Source organism: Frankliniella occidentalis, unplaced genomic scaffold, assembly GCF_000697945.3.
Source record: "Frankliniella occidentalis isolate FOCC.00 unplaced genomic scaffold, Focc_3.1 Scaffold79, whole genome shotgun sequence".
NCBI classification, from domain to species: Eukaryota; Metazoa; Arthropoda; class Insecta; order Thysanoptera; family Thripidae; genus Frankliniella; species Frankliniella occidentalis.
Genome location: NW_026267209.1, coordinates 686,787 through 695,199, shown reverse-complemented (window position 1 = coordinate 695,199; position 8,413 = coordinate 686,787). Strand labels below are relative to the sequence as shown.

The following is an 8,413-nucleotide window of genomic DNA, read 5'->3' as shown; positions in this document are numbered from 1 at the left end:
AGGACGAGGACGACAGCAGAAATAGGTACCGTATCATTATTTTACTCTGCCATAGTAGTGTTTGCAAAAACTTTTAGTCACTCCGAATATCGTGGGCTAGGGAGGAGTGCGGGAAACCATAAACAAGTACGACTCGGAGACACGAGTCACGTCCGTTCCGTTTCGGTTCTAATAACTTGACCTCGCGCCAAGGTTTGAGAGCGCTTCGCGCGCGGCGCTTCGTGACTGGGGCGGTAAGCCACCACACGACGACGACCACTGCGACGGTAACCCGACACTCCGCGTGCGAGTGCCGCGGCGGGGTGGCGTGCGGTGCGGGGCCCCCTAACGAGCAAACACCTCGCCAGTGAGTTGTCCTTGCAATTATACAAATTCCTCGCAGAACCTCCCCCCCCCCCCCCCCTGCTCACCCTTTCTTCCCTATCCACGGGGGGGGGGGGGGGGTCTGTTCAGAAATCACACGCGTGCGGCTTTTGTTGCGCCCCCTTGCGTCCCCTGCTCTGACCGAAAGAATCTTGTTCGGGGATAAATGCGTTTCTCGGTTTCTCCATTAGAATAATCCCCAGGACGCTTTCTTAGTTGGGGAGTATCGTTTCCACCACACCACGGCGAGGCAGGCAGCTATCTGCCTACATTTACACTCCTTCATTTTGTCACCTATTACTAAACGGATTACAAATGGAAGAAAAGAAGTTTAAAACTAAATATCAGTGTTTTAGTACCTACAAAGGCAGATTCACGAACACCCTGGGAAGGGTGCCAAGTCGTGCCATTGTTTTATAAAAGTCCATCTGATGTTTTCTTGTTAAACTCATTCGCATGTAGTCTCTGTAAATGGGTTGGCGTCTTTTGACGCCAAAACATTGGCGTCCTATGACGCCAAATCCTAAAAGACGCCAGAATATGGCGTCATAAGACGCCAAATTTTGGCGTTCTTTTACTGGACGCCAAGAATTGGCCTCTTATGACGCCAAAATTTGGCGTTCTAAATTGAGGACGTCAATATTTTGGCGTCATAAGACGCCAACCCATTTACAGTGGTATAATGTAAATGCATGGTTCCCGCCTCGAGTTGTCTTTGTTTGTCTCGGCCACGCGGTGCGGCGGGCTGGGGTTTGGGCTGGTGTGGGGGTGGTGGGGCGGGGCGGCCCCCCAGCAGGGCAAGGCCGGGGAAAGTGTTGCCCGGCGGTGACATGATGGGGCCTCCGATATCGTCGCGTCGCGCTGCGTTCCGATATGGCGCGGCCGCACGAACTGGCTGCGGCTCGACTCGACGGCCCGGCGCGGCTCGCTCCGGCTCGCACCGGCACGCGTGTGCGCAGCCGTGGTCTGAACCGCCGAAAAAGCGGCAATACCTGAGAGGGTTTGTGAGAGTTTGATTTAGAGTTGGCCAACGAGTCGCTTTGTAATCCAAAAAGCAAGCATCAACTTTTAATTCCTCCTAATAAGAAGAAGCACCGATAAAACGAAGGATGATGGATGATTAGTTTTGAGAGGAAAGAAATCAAAAGTGCGAGAAGGAAGAGAGTGGGTTTGTCGCGTCCGGGTCAAGCCGGGTTGAAAAACAGCTGCTGTTGCTGTTACTAAATGAACGGGATAAACTATACATCATATAGGAGTGACATCATTCCCATTGATATCAGCATTCCTCACCGGGTACTCAGTCCTCTGTTGTCTGGCGACCATGGAGACTTGAACGCATGGTTGCACGAGGGCGCTCACTTCTCAACTCGCTGCGAAACGTGATGTCGAAACGATATCAGAACAACATTAAAACGACAAAATTAGGGTGGTTACGGTTTCGTTTCGACGTCTTTTCCAGGTTCATGCGATGCCTCGTGAAAAAAATTAACAAACCTCAAGAACCATCAGAAAATGAATTGCTTTAAAAATTCTTGAAAATTCCTGCTTGCATTCACGCAGATTATCGCAGATTATGAAAAGTGTGACCCGGAAGCGCCTGGGAGTCCCGCCGCCCTGTTCGCCCCGCTCTCTGCACCAGAAGCGTTTGTCTCGCTGCTGAAGCCCTAAAAGTGTTTCGTATCCGGCTCAACAGCAGCCTAAGGTCAGCGAGCCTGTCTGGCGGGGGCGTGGTGGGGGCGGGGGCGTGGCGGGGCGTGGTGGTTGCCTTTCCCTGCTACCTTCCGCGTGGCCTGGCGGCGTCGTGGAGTCGGTGAGCTCCCCCTCCCGCTCCCGATAAATACTGCTACTTACACCTCCGTGCTACAATGTGGCCATTAATTCACAAAGCTGATCTGATGCATTGCAGGCAGCAGCGACACCCGGAAACCACGCCCCGTCCGTTCCCCGTCCCGCTCCAGCCCTTTTCCCGCGCGCTTTGACCACGCCAAGCGCCCCGCCCCCCGCCCAGCTCGCGGGCCCGACACCCCGTGCGGAACTCCCCCGCCCCAGTGCTCTGCTGCTGCTGCTGTGCAGCTCGTTTCCGAGAGAGGTGCGGAATGACAGGACTCGGTCAAGGCCGCAGTTTTGGTCCGATTGCTGGTCCTGGCGGGGCGTGGCGGGCGGCTCACAACGCCCCGAAGCGCTGTTCTGCTGCTGCCGCCGTCTCACTCCCACGCATCGTAGTTTCCTTAGATGGAGAAAAAAAGGCTCCGCCGCCGAGTCTTCCGCCTTCTCATTCATTCCGTCTCCGTCTAGTTTTGCTCCATGTGGGGCTGCGTGTGGTACTCGATTCGAACAGCGTTACAGCGTTGTTACACGCGTCACAAACAAACTGTTATCGAAACGGCCTGTCACGTCTGTGGCTATGCATATCTGTCTCTTTTTAATGGAAATGGGTGACACCGTGAGCGCTTTAGGTGCTGACAGAATTTCTAGCTCCATTCAACTTTCTGTGAGGGTAAAATAAAATCGACTTCTTTTTTTTTTTAGTTTTGTAAAAACTATTGTGAAAAGGTGACACTTTTATTCGTCTGTTCGGGCGGGTATTTTCCCGAGGGGTCCCCAATACTTCTAAAATAGGTATATAACGAGTTATCGAGTTAACGAGTAGGTACTAAATATTGCGAGTCAGGCGCATTTTCAAGAGTTTTTTTTTCAATTTTTCTCAAATTTGGTGCGAGTTTTCGTGATTTTTTTAGCGAGCTTTCGCTAGTGAGACGCAAGTAGGGCGCGAGCAAGTGTACAACGAGTTGGCTCGTGGAGTGGGGGATCCCTCGTATTTTCCAGTGCCTAACCAAAAGAGGTAGAGTACTCCTGCTGGGGGAGTTTCTGTGGCAAACAAAGGTTTTTGTCGTTGATTTGTAGTCGCGACATGGGTGCGAGCGAGCTGCAGCTGCACGGCGCACACTTGGGGGTGCATGTTCGGTCTATACCCCCTGTACTCAACCTCTGCCTATCGGCTGCCACTGACTGCACCACTTTGGAGGTCACGCGTTTTCCATCCTGACGGTGGTGGCGACGCTGCCGTCTTCAATGAGACAGGAAATCATAGCTTCGCTTCCACGCTTTGCTGCCGGGCTGGGGCGGGGCTGGGGCGGGGCTGGGGCTGGAGCGGTGCGGGGCGGGTGCTAACTGTGCGAGCGAGCGAGCCGCACTGCAGCCTCTCCATCACCCCCTCATGTTGCCTCCTAGTTAACGGGCGGTCACGCGATATACGAGAAGCACGACCCGCCGCCGGTGACGTAATGATTCGTGAGTGGACTGGAGTCCCCGCTGGACAGTCCGCTGGACATACCGTCTGGCCTTGCCCTAATTATCGACCGGGGTAGAGAGGGCTCGGCGCACGCCACCTACAAATAATCGTCTGCTTTTATAGGCGGCGCCGAGAGTCCGTTGGCGGGGCCGCGCGGGTTGGGCGGCATGACGGTGAGACTGATGTCGACGCGCTGTTCGTGGGGTCACAATGCGACCTCACCAGGTCCTTTTAATACTGCCGTTTTGCAAGGGTTCCCTTCCCCAGCCAATTAAGGGCTACATTTTTAAAACTGGGCTCTGCAGGCTCCAAAGGTTCGTTCCAAACCTTTCACTGTGAAGCTATTGTTCGTTTCTAAACGCCAGTTTTACATTTTATAGACGAAAGAAGTCTTCTGGCCGGAAAATCTGCGGGCATTTTATGGTTAAAATTGTTTTTATTCAGTTTACGTTACGAGTCACCATCGGATCTAATGAATCGTGCACCACTCTAGCACAAAACATGTTAATTCTAAAAACAACTGCTGTTTCAAGTTTGTTTTGTGAATAAAAAAGAAAATTTTGAAGGTCTCATTGGAGGTATGGTGCACGAAATTCATAACAAATCTGAGATTGTAACCCGACCTAAGGATCAACAAAAACTCAAGTTTTGGTCGATTAAGAGCGGAAATTTACAAAACGGTCGGAATGAAGACGGTTTTGTAGTAGTCATCAATGTTTTATTAATGACTTTACTCTGGTATTTACTGTTCCACTCATTGTGTAACAGGTTACGCCGGGCTGTAGGGGGGAGGCGGGGAGGGACCACTTGTTGTATGATGGGTATTGAATAATGAATGGTTTCAGTGATTATTACATCAGTGTTGGTGGTGGGCGAGAGGGCGAGCGATGCGTTTTCAAGGGGATATGAACGACGGCGGTGTTTGGTCATCGAACTCCAATCAACGTGTTATTGGATGCACAAGTGCGCTGCAACCGGCGCTCTGCATCACCGACCGTATAGGAACTGTGCAGGGGAGTGGCCAACTTTGACCTGCTGCTATACTCGCCGCCGGCCAATGCAGATGCGGCCGTCGGCCGCCGATTTCGGATTGTTATTACTACTAATTACGAGAACGCGGTAGTCGTGGTTGGGGCCTTGATCCCAGCTGTTCCTAAGGTCGCCCTTGGGCGCTAATGTCTCATGAGTTAATTAATTTGCACGAACAGGTAGCGTGGCGCGTGATCGTAGAGCTGTGCGTTTTGTCGAAATTTCGATAACGATGCGATGTTTTCATGATTATGAGCATCGAGGGCTCGCTGAGTACATGTGCTCCCATGAGTCGCCTCTTTAGCAGGTGGTCGGATTTTCAAGTTAAACTGTATCGCATGGCACCCGTGTATTCGAGTTGTGTGCCCGTGTGCCATAAGGCGCCATGGTCACATGCGAAGCCTCCGACCCGCCTACATTGCCTGACAGCACCGACGGGCTGTCTACCTCAACAAACATCTAGTTACATTAAAAAGTTTATAGACAAAAAAAGCCTGTTCTTTTTTGAAATTTCTTCACCTTTTCGCACCTTTTCTACACGCTAGTGTATTGGTAAATTGGACTGCTACGTTTACAGTCAATTTTTACGAAAGTGCCTGGGGCTTTGGTTTCCTCTGCTGCCGAGGTGCAGAGAGATATAGGGAGAAAGAAGAGAGAAAAGAAAGAGACGAAATAAAAAGGGGTGCAATTGATGGTGAAGCGTGGAGGGAAAGAAGAGAGAGGGTGGAGAAGAGCGGACGGCAGGCATGACGCGGTGAGTGGCAATTTATGAATACGCCTGATCTAATGGACCTGCTCCTCCGTGTTTGGGGAGGCGCCTGTGCCGCCCGTGCCCCGTCCGAGCCCCGCGGGGGGGCCACCTCGGGGGCCCCACAGACCCCGCGGGGGGCTGCCCGCTGTACGGCGTTACTTTGTATCCGCCGTTTGCGCAGCGCTCTCCTCCGGTGAAACGCGGGGCGCTCGCACGGCGAGGGCGACGGGATGGCACGGCAGCGGTGGTGCGACATTCCAGACGAGAAGGACAGCGAGGGGTAGTTCACTTTAATTTCAAGTCCCCATCGTTTTTTTTTTCTGTTTTTCTGATTTTTCCCTTATTTTTTCTGATTTTTAATGTTTTTGGCTCGGTTTTTGGAATGATATAGTCTCTTCTTTTTCCCTTTATTTTTTTTCTGGTAATCTAGAGGGCTTACACTAATTTTTTGTAGTAAAGAACCCCTTTGGGGACATTCCTCGAGCAGCGCGTCGTCCTCCTATCCGGCAGGACGCGGGCGGCGGCGGCCCAGACCGCAGGCCCGCCCGGGGCGGGCCGCGCCGGGGCCCGGCCACCACGCCCCGCGCCGTTCACTCGTTTAGCTCATTCGTGTCGCACCGAAAGGCGAACGCCGACAGATTGGTTAAGTAATGTCATCATCTCTAGCACTTCATACCGCAGTCTTTTGTGTATGCCCCTTTCCCCCAGTCGACAGATCACTCGGTGAAGGGGACACGACACGACGGCCCGCAGGAACCCCTTCCCCGCCGCCACCGCGCCGTCGTCATTTAGTTCGTTGGCGGCCAGGAATGTGAATGCTTCACTGTCGTCGACTTAGGGTTCGTCCAGGAAGTAATTCCGTGTTACTAGATACATTTGGCTCATTGCGGGGGCTCGGCGCCTGTGAAGTTCAGGGTAGGCCGCCCCGCACTACACGCATGCACTGCAGGCGAGATGTTGCCTACGCATCAGGCGCTATGAGAGCTCTTGCAGAGGCATTCTGAGCGGATTCGCAGCGTCAAATGACGGACATAGTTTCTGGTGATGAGAACTTTTCCCCCGGTGGCACACTGTTTATTGCCTACGAACAACAGGTTCGTAATGAAAACCAAAACCTTCGTAGCTTCCCGGGCTAAAATAACCATGGGTAACCATGGTTTTCTTGTTCACTAGGAGCCAAAAATAACATGGTAACTTGAAGATGGATTATGGTTTCCGGTTTCTCGACCATAGTTTCCCCAACCTTTAACCATGTTGTCTCATGGTAACCATTGGTTACCATGACCATAATACTATGGTTAATCAACATTAAAACATAAGAGACCATGGACTTCCATGTATTACCATATAATTGATATATTTCCATGGCTTTCCCCATGGCTCTTTTAACCTGGGTTATGGAGGATTTTGAAGCGTTGTATTAAGAAATAATTGTCCGTAAGCTTACGAACAAATAGTTCGTTACGCAAATCGATTGTTCTTAGGCTTCCTAGCATTACAAACAATATTGCTCTGCAATACAAACAATATTGCTTTGCAATACAAACAATATTGCTTTGCAATACAAACTATTGCTTCGCAATACAAACTTGTATTCATTTCTAAGAATGAAAATTGTTTGTAACGTTGCAATGCATTTAGTTCGTAAGCATTTTACAGTGCACATTGTACATCTTACCGTATTTGCTCATCATCACATACCCTCATACCCTGTAACAGACTCCTCTGTCCCCACCCCCTGTTGCTGTTTCCGATGACGTCACGGTCCCCACAGCACAACACCGCCATAAGGACCACTCACACTCGCATTGACTTGAATGCGCAGACTGTGCGGCAGTCATCATATAATCTCTCGTGGATCTCTTTTGGCCCCAAGTCCCTTTTGTGTGGCCGGTAACTGAAACCTTCGGCTTGGACACACAACACACACACACACACTCACTCACACTCACACACACTCACACAGTGGGTCCAATCAGGCGCGCACTCATGGTTAATGCTAATGTCAAGGCTGTCGGCCCCGCCCACGTGGTCACAATCAACTTCTCTCTCTTTCTATTTTTTTTTCTCGCTCCGCATCCATCTTTCATTATGCCACACATCACCCTGCTCTTATCATCATCACGTTGACCACCGCAGCTGCTGCAACAGCAAGCTGGCTAGGTTGACGGCCGCCGCCTAAAACCATACCGTGACGTTGATGAACGCCTCAGAGAGAGAGAGAGAGAGAGAGAGAGAAAGAGAGAGAGAGAGAGATCGCATGGTGGTAGTGATGAGGGGCAGGCATAGGTTCTCCTCATCTACGCGCTTTTTTTGCGTCAAGTCGTCGGCTTCATTTAATTATGGTAGAAGGTCTCTGTCGTCCAGCCAATCCGCGCACAGCACGGCCAACCCCTGCTTGCGTACTTATAGCGCAGCCTGTGCGTGTGGGCCTCTCTAACCGCATTAAAATGTGTTATGTGCATTCTCACTGGTAATCATTACAGTGTGAAAAAAATATTTGCAGGTTTTACGAGAAAATTTACCGCGCGAGAATTGTTTTAGATTTACGATTTTAAGTTGGTTTCCAAGCAGCCAAAGCATCTCTTCTTATATTGAAGGAACACATGGGAACGTCTTGGTTGTCCCAAAACCGCTTAAAAACCAGAACCTCTTGTTTGGCACCCGTCATGTGGAACCATAGCGATAGTTATTGTCATACTTGGCATATAACGAATAGACGGTACCAGTGTGCAAGTGTAGTGGTGTAGTGGTGTGCAGGCAACTATTGCTATCGTCGGAATTCCTAGAGACATTTTCCCTGTCCTTTCATCCATTCGCTGCTTGGAAATTGGCTGGTTCCCGTTATTAACGACGTCTTTGGTGGGCGGGCGGGCAGGTCGGTGCGGCCGGCTCGCCCATCTCTCTCCTTTCCTTCCCTGAGCCGGAAGTTCACCAACGGTTTGCGGGCTGCAAGGAGTTGTACAGACTGACGGTCC

General features: G+C 51.1%; 1 long non-coding RNA gene across 1 annotated transcript in view; it reads left to right on the top strand.

Annotated features, from left to right (window-relative positions):
- LOC127749691 (uncharacterized) overlaps positions 1 to 8,413 on the top strand; it is a 14,778-nt gene continuing 6,365 nt past the window's right edge. Inside the window, exon 1 of the long non-coding RNA XR_008011297.1 lies at positions 1 to 25. This is a non-coding gene — a long non-coding RNA (uncharacterized LOC127749691). The remainder of the gene's footprint in view (positions 26 to 8,413) is intronic.